Source organism: Fukomys damarensis, unplaced genomic scaffold (assembly GCF_012274545.1).
Source record: "Fukomys damarensis isolate Sample0158 unplaced genomic scaffold, DMR_v1.0_HiC HiC_scaffold_38, whole genome shotgun sequence".
Taxonomy (NCBI): Eukaryota; Metazoa; Chordata; class Mammalia; order Rodentia; family Bathyergidae; genus Fukomys; species Fukomys damarensis.
The window spans coordinates 55,497,691-55,509,023 of record NW_022900950.1 but is presented as its reverse complement, the minus strand read 5'-3'; positions in this window follow the sequence as shown (position 1 = coordinate 55,509,023).

The window sequence follows — 11,333 nt, the reverse complement described above, 5'->3', positions numbered from 1 at the left end:
TCAATAAAACAATGGTTAAATAAACTATGGTGGCCTTTGAAATATTTGGTAGACACTAAAAATCATCCTTCTCAATGACATAAAATTTGAAGATGTGAAAGCATTGTATTCATTAGCTACTGCCACAGCAAAGCTGTACAACATCATCCCCCTCAAAAATTATTTTTGAAAAAAAGAGATTGTTTACAAAAGAATGCTAAATTTGAAAAAAACAGTCTACTAAATTATGTATACACTAACACTCTACGATAGAATTTGCATATGATTATATTTTTGGTCATTCTGTCCAAAATGGGAAGAGTAATATTGTTGGAAGGATGGAATAGAGATAGTGTTTGTTTCTTTTTTCACATTTTTATGAGATTTCAGATTTTTCTACAGTGAGTATGTATTAACAGTAATCATAATAGTAAACATTTATAGAAGATTTACCATGTTTTGGTTAAGGTACTACAATCTTTACATATATATCTCTCCCTCTTAATAATTACAAAATAGACAAAATTATTGCACCTATTTTATACCTGAGGGGTTGCAGCCTTAGAGAGGTCATTCACTCAAAGTCACCAGGATGGTAAAGAGTAGAAAGCAAACTCGAAGTCAAATCCAGTGGCCCCAACCCTTGACATCTAATTATTACCTAAACTTTCCCCTGATTATAAATAAATATGCATGTGTATAATGCTTTTAATGAAAAAATGTCCTCTTTTCCTTCTACATTTTACTTTTCAGGGAGGCTTAGTATGGGAAAGTATGACCTTCAGCAACTAGACTTTGGTTTCCTGCCAAGAAATTTACCTTTTATGCCAGTATTACTACAACATCAAATGACTTGAAACTTCTTTGCAGTAGAACAAATATAGACTATAAAAGGCCAAAGAAAACAGCTTTCCATTTTTAACTATTAGCTAATTAAGTAAATTGGGTTAAGTAGTTAACATTAGAATTTGTTATTAGAGTTTACAAGTAGATTAAGAATAAATAAGAATGTTTTTTACTTTGGAATAAAATAAAATGAGAAAGACCGGTCCATTTTACCCCTGGGAACACAAGTGTGTTTTCTCCAATAGGCAGAGCAATGACTGGGAATCACCTGGGTATGAGTCCAGTCCAGCCCCTTGTCAGTTGTGTGAGGACCTTGGGGGAGGTCACTTACCCTCTCTGGTCTCGATTTCCTTTTTAAAGAGTAAAGGGTCCTACATGATGTTTCTGGCTTTGATCATGTCTGTTTCTATGATGAATTCAATATAGATTGTATTATTACAATATAATTACAATATAATTACTGTATTTAATAAGGCTAGTAGATTCCCAGACATAGGAATCTAACATTTTGCATGAACTCTCTCCTCTAGAAACTAGGCCCTGTCCTTCCTCCCTGGCCTGAATGTCCCAGTTGAAATCACAGTTCTTAACCAGAGCTTTGTGCTACAAAGCAGCTGAAATGGCAGTGGTGCTAGGAGAATGTGATGGGAAATGGGGTGCTCTAGTTGCCAAATCAGTTCCTACCCATGCTTCCTTCTTGGAACGAGTAAGAACACTGCGTTATGATCCCCTCCTCCTTTTTCTGTGGGATTCAGGGATCATAATCCCAAAGATCACTAAACTAATTTATAAAATGAGAAAAGGAAGTTATTTCCTGTGCATGTAGCATGATTTCCCCACTGACAATGCACTCACACACTGGGCTGGCAGCGCCTGGCTTGTTCTCCTGCACACCAATTGATATTCTCCTCACAGCACAACACACAGGAGATTCAAGGCCAAACACAGATGATACACTATAGAAACAGGCTAAGAGGAGGCTGTTTACTGAGGGATGGGCCCAGTTATCTCCATCTTGTTTGGGGATGGCCACGATCAGAAGGAGGAGAAGCAGGCTCTTTGAAGGACAGACACCTGCGATAATTGTTTCAGAATCTACCCGCAGGAACTTCAAAGAACCAAGACATAATTCTGAGCTGCATAGCTGCAGTATACCAATCCCTCACCTGCTTCCATATTCAACTTTACTCAGTATCAGTAATTATATAGTGAGTGCACCAAGGACTGACACATGCTAGGCCCTATGGACTACACAGGTTGGATGAGTTGGATCAGACCCAGGTGTTGCCCGTAAGGAACATGAAAATTGAAGCTGTATTGACTGATCCAAGCACAGGCACCTATAATTCTAGCACTCTGGGAGGCTGAGGCAGAAGTGCAGATTTGAGCCCAACCTGAGCAACTTAGCACTTTAGCAAGACCACATATATATGGTCGTGGGCTGGGATGTCACTCGGTGCCATTCTTAAAGACTACACTGGAAGACAGGATGGGGAGAAACTTGACTAATGTTATGGCTCAGACAAGATACCAAAAATTGGAACATATGTTATCAGTAAGTCCTCACAACTACCATACTTCATAGTCAAGGGAACTGAGACTCAGAGTAAGAATCCTGACCAAGGTAACACAACTAGCAAAACATAACTCTTAGAGGAACTGAACTCAGTTTCACATTGCCCTGAATGTTCCCAAAACTGGGTGTTTCCATTTTGTCATATTCCTATGTTGAATTCCTGTGGTAGTGTGTCTTTGTTTCTGTGTATTTATATCTCCAAGCACCCTAGAATCTGAGCATGGGTCTAGTTGTGCAAACTGCCAGGCACATGTGCTGTCCACCTTTCCCTACTTCCCTACTTCCAAGAGACCCTTTCCTAGTGAAGGAGTCAAGATAAGTTATTGCCTCTCACTTTACTGCTGGAGCTAGGAGCAGATGTGACTGTATCCTTCCCCCACCCATTGAGCACCTTTGTCACTTGATGTCCCAACCCCATGCCTGCATCTTCAGCATACTCTACCCAAAAAGTTCCAATCAGGCCACTGGGCCATAAAGAAATAAGCTTACTATTCCATTTTTCTGAAGCCTTTTCTCTGCTGCCACTGCTCTGTAGCTTTAGTGCTGAGCAGTGACCTTAGCTAGTCTCAGGGGCTGAGGAGGAATCAGCAACCCAGGGACCACATGTTGCACTCTGATCTGCATTTTTCTGGCACAGTCTGATTTACACCTGCCTTGCTTTTGTCTTTTTTCCCCAATTTATGTTTTCATTTGTGAAAGTAGAAGTCATATGTCACCTTGTAACTTCCCCTAAACAAGATCCAAAAAAAGTGAAGAGATAAAAAGACGAAACAATTGATCTCTTCCTATGGATGGGGCTATGGTTAGAGTGACTACATGACTTCTCATTCAAACTTGAATCCCCTTGAGAATGAAAGGGAGCCTATGATCAGTTTTTATACCAAGACAATGAACCCAACCCTGGCTGTCCCACACAGGCCAAGATATCGCCCTTCCTAGGCAGCAGGTAAGTTTTAGACAGCCAGTTTATCCTTGCTCTTTTCTGTGCCACATCTAGTGTATCAGGATGTAGCCCTGGTTGCTATGATAGCTTTTAGTAATCACTGTGAAAAGCAAGAAGAAAACAAGAGTACCTTCACCTAAGGGAAGGGCTGGAGAAAGGGAACAAGCCAAAGAAGGAGAATTATGACTTTCCTGCCTGTCCTATCTCTTTTTCTCTTCCTTAAAATGTCCCAGATCCCCCTCATTCCACACTTAGCTCTTCTTCCTCCAAATCTTTATGCTCTGCATGATTCAAACTTTTCAAACATGATTTTAAAAACTAAATCATTCTGAATAAATTCTCTTTGCCAAAGATATTTGCATTTTAACTGTGAACAAATCCCTAAGGCCACAGAGTCTTTCTCAGGAACCTTGAGTCTACACCAGGTAGGCAGAAGCCTACCCGGTTCTCTTGTGAGGTCCCTTCATAATGAAAAAGCACCTCCCGCTTCTTAACTTTGCCAGAGGGTTTAAAGGGAATAACCTGGCTCTTATGCATAATGAATCCCCAGGATTAACTGATTCTAGGCTTTGTCGATAGAAGGTTAATGAGAGACAGACGCTGGGGATGCAGGATGTGCCGGCATACACTTCTGGGATGCCCTTTGGATGAGGGAGCCTGCTCTACCATCCCCTATATCCTGTTGACAAAAATGAAGTTTCTTTCCCTGCAGGCAGCAAGAGCCATGCAGACCAGGGGTCTGCTGCCGGCTCCATCTGTAGTCTAAATGACAGCGGAGCAACACCAAGAGAGCTTCCAGGGTATTTCTTAATTGGGTGCCCTGAATCCGGAGTCTACTAATGACCATTTAAATACCAGCACCATTAGCTGCTTCGCTGTAGAACTACCTACCAGATGTGTAACAACCATATTTACTGGTCTGTTTGCAGCTGGTTGTACCTTCTCTGGGCTCATGCCCCAGTCACTGAAATGGCTGTCTTGCCATCTGCTGAAATGAGAGACACAATACAGCCCAGAGACACATCCCTCTCACACTGCATAAAATGCCCTGTGCAGGATCAGGAGGGAGGGCATTGTCAAGGTCAAATGATTGCAGCTATTTGATTTTTATTAAAAACAACACTTAAAAAAACAAACATCTTATTGCCACCAGAGTACTGTACTTTATTCTTCTGCTGGGAGAAAGAAAGCTCTCTGAATGTTTTATTCAGCAGGAACCAGAACACTGTTATTACAAACTTTCTTTCCCAAACTAATTCCCTGAGCTTATGCTGTCAGAATTCCTACTCTCCAGGGCAGCTCTGCCTTCACTCATCACCTTCTTATAGTCTGCAAAGACACCTCTCACCCAGGTGCCAGTGAGCGGCAGATCATATCTGTAGAGCTATAGGGCTCACTGTGGTGCTGCCCTGCCCAGCATGGGTCTGAGAAAGCCAGTAAACCGCATGGGATCACCTGAAAAGCTCACATTGCTTCCTTCTGTGACTTACCTGGGTTCTCCTCAGGCAGACAGGGAGCGTGTTGAGGGTCTGGCATGGTCTCCAACCACAGTGTCACATCAGGTTTCTGAGTGAACCTCCCAGAAGCAGCAGCTTGTCAGTCAAATGACCCCAGGAGTCAGCCAACGTCAAAAGAAATTAACAAAGGGTATGCGAGAGACATGGAGTGCACCAAATTCTGGACATTTTTGAGCGGCTCTCCAAATAGATTCTTATCCAGAGGCAACAAAGAATTGAGGTGCCTGACTTTCTCCTAGAACACTGACGAGTCACCTGTGCACAACTCAGTACGTGGCACTTTTCGTCTCAGGTGGAGCATGACAGAGTGGCTACAAAGTTGTAAAAGCCATCTCCTCTTCAAAAGTTCATTCAGAGTCATCACTGCTGGAGGATAAATCCCCTCCCTCTGGGTATAGCTACCACTTTGAACATTAAAATATGTATACATCCACATACATATTGGCCCCCAGTTAAGATGATTCAACATACAAGTTTTTGATTTTGTAGTGATGAAAAGCAGTAGAAATCATCTTCAAATTTTGCATTTGGATCTTTTCCTAGGCTGGTGATATTCAGCACAGTACCTCCTGGAGGTGCTAGGGAGTGGCAGTGACTTGCAGTTTCCAGCCAGTCATGTGACCGTGAGGAGAAATACTCCATGATGGCTATGCGTATTTGATGCACTTTCAAATTAATATAAATTTAACCACAGGTTTACACAGACATAACTCCATGGTAAGTTGAAGAATATCTGTAGTGATGGATGATCAAAAGATAAATGAGATGCTAAAAGAAGTACCCACTGTGGCACTGGAGGGAAGACCCCAATCCCAACTACCAAGACATCTTGTGCCTCAAGTGTAAATACCAAATAGTTTCTCTGGTGTAAAAAACTATAATGGTACATAAGATCCTCATGGTGTAATTGACAGTGTGAAATAGGAAGAAAAGGGCTAAAGGTATGGGGAAAGTGTGAAGGGTAGGGGAAAGGTAATAAGGGAAAAGAAAATAATATGAGAAAATGAAAAAATGGAAATAAAGTGCTAGTAAATGGGAAGGGGAAGAGGGGGTGAAGGGAGGGCAGGGGCAAGGGGAAAAAATGAGAACCAAGACCTGTCATGTAGAGGTACAAGATCCTAATGGTGAATGTAACTGTACTGTATACCTAAAATGTACCAATAAACTCAATGAGGAAAAAAAAAAAGACGCCTTGTGCCTAGGATTCAAAGCAGACACATAGAAATCCATCAAACTCCATGTAGATTCTGAGCCCCACCCTCTTTGGATGGTGCCTAAGGATTTTAACTCAAGAATTTTGAGTCAAAAACTCTATGTTTCCTTAATAACCTTAGTAGGTTTTTTCCAAGTCCAGCTACACAAGAAAATTTAAATCTATGTAACATGACTGGGCCTCACCTAGACAGAGTGAATTAGCATCTTAGTAAGGGTACAGGCTTAGACAAGGATAAACTTCTGGGTGATTCTTCCGTGCATACAGCATTGGAACCACAACTTCACTGGTCAATTACCAACTTTCACAGCTTAAAACAAATGTAAGGAAAAGTGTTACTCTTTACAGAGTTAACTGCATGATTAAGAGGATAAACAGGACTTAGAAAATAAAGTAGCACTCACCAAAGGCAAAATGGAGTCATCGGTAAGGATGAAAGCAGTAGTCACCACTGAAATTGAGGTGCCTGGTATTGTCTATTGGTGCTGGCACCAATTTCCAAGCTCTCCTATCATCTTCCTTGTCTGAAGAGAAGGGAGAGTAAAACTCCATGTCCCAGACTTCTTTGTAGATGCAGTCCTGGCCGTAATTTAGATTCAGTTAACATGAACCACTCCTGCTAAGTTTGGAAGATGGAAGGACTTCTGCAGGTACAGGGAGAGGAGGCACCAGCAGAGGTGAGTGCTTGCCGCAGGTGGACTCCGTGTTTCACGTGTTATCATTGAGTAACAGTGTGGAGGATGTGGGGGTGACACTATGGGCAGTGCCAGATCTCTTAATTTGGGGATTGTAGGTAATGGTGTGGCCTCAAAACCAGATGTTAAATGGCAGCCTCTGGTTGCTGCACTTCCATACTTTTCAACAACTAAGCACTTAATTCTCTGTGTTAAATCTTTTTCTTATAATATCTAGAGTTGCTGGTTGCACATGAGCCCGTTTTCTTTCCTGCTACACACCCACTAGATATTATGGCTCCTGGTGTCCTTGCAGCTAGCTGGGGCCCTATGTGAACGGATTGTGAGCAAAATGTTGGACACCACTTTCAGACCAGAGATAGATAAACTAATCTCCCACATAAAATCTTTCATGTTCTTTTCCCTTCCAGCTGAATCATGAGCACAGTGACCTTGTAAGCTATAAGTGGACATGGTGAAGACACAAAATGGAATGAGTCTGGGTCCCTGAATCACTGCTTGGAAGGGAGGCATCTCAGAAGAGGTTGCTCCCATCAAGGTTGCACCAGACAAAATGACAACTGGATATGAAGGGGAGACAAAAGGTATTGGGAATGAGTGGGATATTAAAAGAAACAAGAAGACAATGTTAAATCAGTGGACCTTGATCAGTGAAGGGAGGAAAAAACTTAATGGTGGGCTAAGCCACCAAGAGAATCAGCTTTATCAAACAGCACTTAATAGCACCATGGTTAAAAGAAGTTGTTTCTGTTATTACACTGAACGCTAACTGAAACAGTCACCAAAGTTAGAATAAATCACCAGTAAAATTGATGCAAAAAGCATTATTAGGGACTGAGAATGTAGCACGTGCGAGGTCTTGGGTTCAATTCCTATTACCACAAAAATAAATTTTGGTATAAATGAAAAAGAACACATGAGTTGGCAGAATCCAACTTAAAGAGAAAGCGGGGAGAGGGAGAGATTTAGTACCTATGTGGGGCAACAAATGTGTTAATGAGCTCAGTAGTGTCAATCATTTCACAATGATATGTAATATTACACTTTGAATATATACAATTTTTATTTGTTGTTTTCAAAAACACTGAAGAAGGAGACAGGATGTCTGAGAGACTCTGCATCATAATAAATTCCCTGGACAGAGGTACAGGAATAAAATTCTTTAAGGTGGCAGACAAACTTTGGCCTGTCCAGCATTCCATCCTCATCCTCTACCTCCTTCCATGTCCAGTGAGTGCCAGCCAAGCTACTTGGATGTCCACACACACACACCATAGATCTCACTATATTAATCCTCAGAGGAGGTTGAGATCTGGGAAACTATCTTCACAGCAGACCTGGGCTCCATGAAGTCCAGGGGTGGCACCCAAGGAAAAAGCCTTCCTTAGGATGGACTGAATACACCTTTCTCCGCTCTGGACATTGATTCTAAGAACTGCTCCCCCTGGATGAATTCCATGAATAGATGCAGATCCCAGAGACAAGTGGGCACATCCCAAGCTACAGATGTGGGGCCTGGCAACTGAACTGACAACTCAAATAGCATTTCTCACCTATGAGCCAGGCCAGCTGGTCTGTTCCACTGACTGGGAGCGTGCCTTAGAAATCTGCTCACTTTGTGAATTGTGTCACAATTCACCCTTTTGTTGTTCCGGAACATTCTGGAGCACAGAAGACCAATTGCCCCTCAGAGTGACATCTGTTTGAGACAAGTAAAGGCTCAGACCTGTAACCTCTCTATGTCATCCTGAAGGCAGCAAATGGTCCTTCCTCCTTTGCCAGGCTCCCCTTTTCAGTGGCTCAAAAACCAAAAAGAGGGAAAAATACACTATCAAAGTTAGTACTGTAAAGGAACCCCACGAAACAAGCGCATTTTACAAAAGCCAGAGTACAAAATAAGTATCCATTCCTCTTCTAAAGACTGATAATTCCTGTTGACTATAGAAAAGTAAGTAGGAAAACATATGTATCTGATGTAGTCTTATTCACAGAAAGGGGTGGAAAGCTAAAAAGAAAAGGGCAACAGGCTATTCTGTTCATGTTGGCCTATCTTTTGGAGTCAAAGTATAGAAACATCAGCTTTGAGGATCAATCCTGGAGATAAAAGAACAAAGAGAGGATGTTCCTCTGGAACTCTTCAAAGCCAAAATGCACCTGCCTTCAAGAGTCACTAGTGGTGATAACTATTATAGGCAGAAGATGTAAACTCTAATGCCAGTTATTTTTATGTCTTATCAATTCAACAAACAATTTGAACCAGAAATTTCAAATAAACTGATAATTCTTTGTTAAGGGTAAAACATATGCCAGTGACTTTACTAGACACTTTATATACTTAGTATCACTTAATTCACATGACAGGATTCTGAGTTAGGTGATTTTATTCCATCTTACAGGGAAAAACCACATTGAGTCTTAGAAAAGTTAAGGGTACCTGCCCATTATAAGTGCCCATTTCACCTATAAGCAGCGAAAGGAATCAAACTCATTTTTGTACGATTGAATCCTTTGCTTACAACCACTGTATGTATCAGTGATTGGTAGGAATGCCTGAGACACAGGGTAGAAATTTGGAGGACAAACCTTGAACATGGCTAGTAATAAGAAACCATCCATGCTTTGGAAGTGCTGCCAGATAAGTTTGATTGCTGCCAAAAGCTAGACCCTTCCCCTCTGTGCACTTCCAGGCCACTGGGGAACAGTTATAAGGGCAGTAATTTACCACAGCTCTCAACAACCACCTAGGCAAAAATAATAATAAAAAATGCAGGGATCCTCAAGATCACCAGAAGGGTCCAGTTACCTTCTGAGGTGATTTGAACCTGCTGATTCTCTTCAAAAGGAAAGCTGAAGAAGCTAGACTCAAAAGGCTACACTCTATGTTATTCCATTACTAGACATTCTGGAAAAATGAAAGCTGCTGTGTAAGGAGAAAATACACATTAGCGCTTACGAGAAGCTGGAGGGTGGGGCAAGAATTAACTGCAAAAGGATGTAAGAGAACATGTTAGTATGATGAAATTGTATTCTTTTCTAATTGTGGTGGACTTTACATGATTGTACATTTGTCAAGACTCACTGAATTTTAAACTTAAAATTGGCAAGTTTTATCATATGTAAATTACACTTCAATAAAGCTTTCTGATATATAAACAACCACTAGGTGATAGATAGATCTGGAGTTAAATTGTTCACTGTGTAACTGCATTGCAGGAAACCCAGGAACCTGAATCCCTGGGGCATTAAACCTTCCCAGGGGAAGATCTCCTGCAGTTAGCCACAGGAGGCTGACACTATGACCAGTGGGTGGGAAGTTCAGGCAAAGGCTTCTGTGGCAGTTCGAATAAGAAGCTGATTGCTAGGGTTACCTTGGCTTCCGGTCTCCTTTCCCAGTTTTTCAGAGGCCACACTGTGTACTTGATAGAACCCCTCATCTGGAAAATTGCTTTATGCCAGATTAAATACGACATCACTGTTTCTAACCTATATGTCACAGGATGCACCTGTCTTTATCTCCATATCTTACTGCATTTTGAAAGCCGTACCTATCTCTACATGCAGCCCTAAAATGATGGGAGAAAAATCTTACTAAAAATACTAAACATCATAGCTTGCAGCTGCCTCAAAAAGCTTGAGATGGATTCAAAATAAGTATTTCAGTAGAAATATGACTACATCAGCTTTGTCTACCTGTTCACCCAGCTCCAGGTCACTTGTCCCGCTCCACATTCTCTTGAGTAAAGGCACTTTGCTTCTTTTTTAGTACCGGGGATTGAACTCAGGTCTTTGCGCTTGCAAGGCAGGCCACCGAACGGCTGAGCTAAATCCCCAGCTGTACTTTGCTTCTTGATGCAGCCAGTTATTCCCTTTGCTTTCTGTCTAAGACCTCCTACTTGAGGGAGAGCCACAGACTTCTGATCCATGTTATTTAGTAGCTCAAATGGAAAAGGAACACAAGGCACACAAAGATGGTTTAGCCTTGGAAATAATCAGACCAGTCATGCAAATTAATACGCATTGAGGTCATACCCCAAAAGTTGAGTGGCAGTCCAGTATAATAATGGCTGCCAGAAAGAATGAATTTTAGAGAAAAATGAGAATTGAAAAGGTAGCCCAACCTCAGACTCCTTTCTAAAGTTATGGATATTATGTCATTAAGGTGTGTGATCTCCTAGCCAGAGGTGTCTGGGAGGAAGCCATTCACTATACCTCACAGCCAGATGTAGACTAGTCTGCTAAGAGTTTGTTGGATTTTTTTGAAATTTGAAAAAATAAAGAAAATAAAAGACAACTTTTTTCCAAAGCACTTTTTAATCATTTACATTAAAAGAAGGAGTATAGCAGTAAAGTAGCCAGTCCTATAGACTAGGACTTAAACATCATGTAAAATAGCTAAAGCCAGATGATAAAGCCACCCAAAAGCACAGAACCACCTAAACCTGAGATTTTTTTTCAACTTCTGCACTGATTTATCAGATCCTTTGCATAGATTTCTGACATCTGTTCCTACAAAAAAAAATTAAATTTTCACTTTCTTATAAATTCCAGGCTTAAATATAAGAAT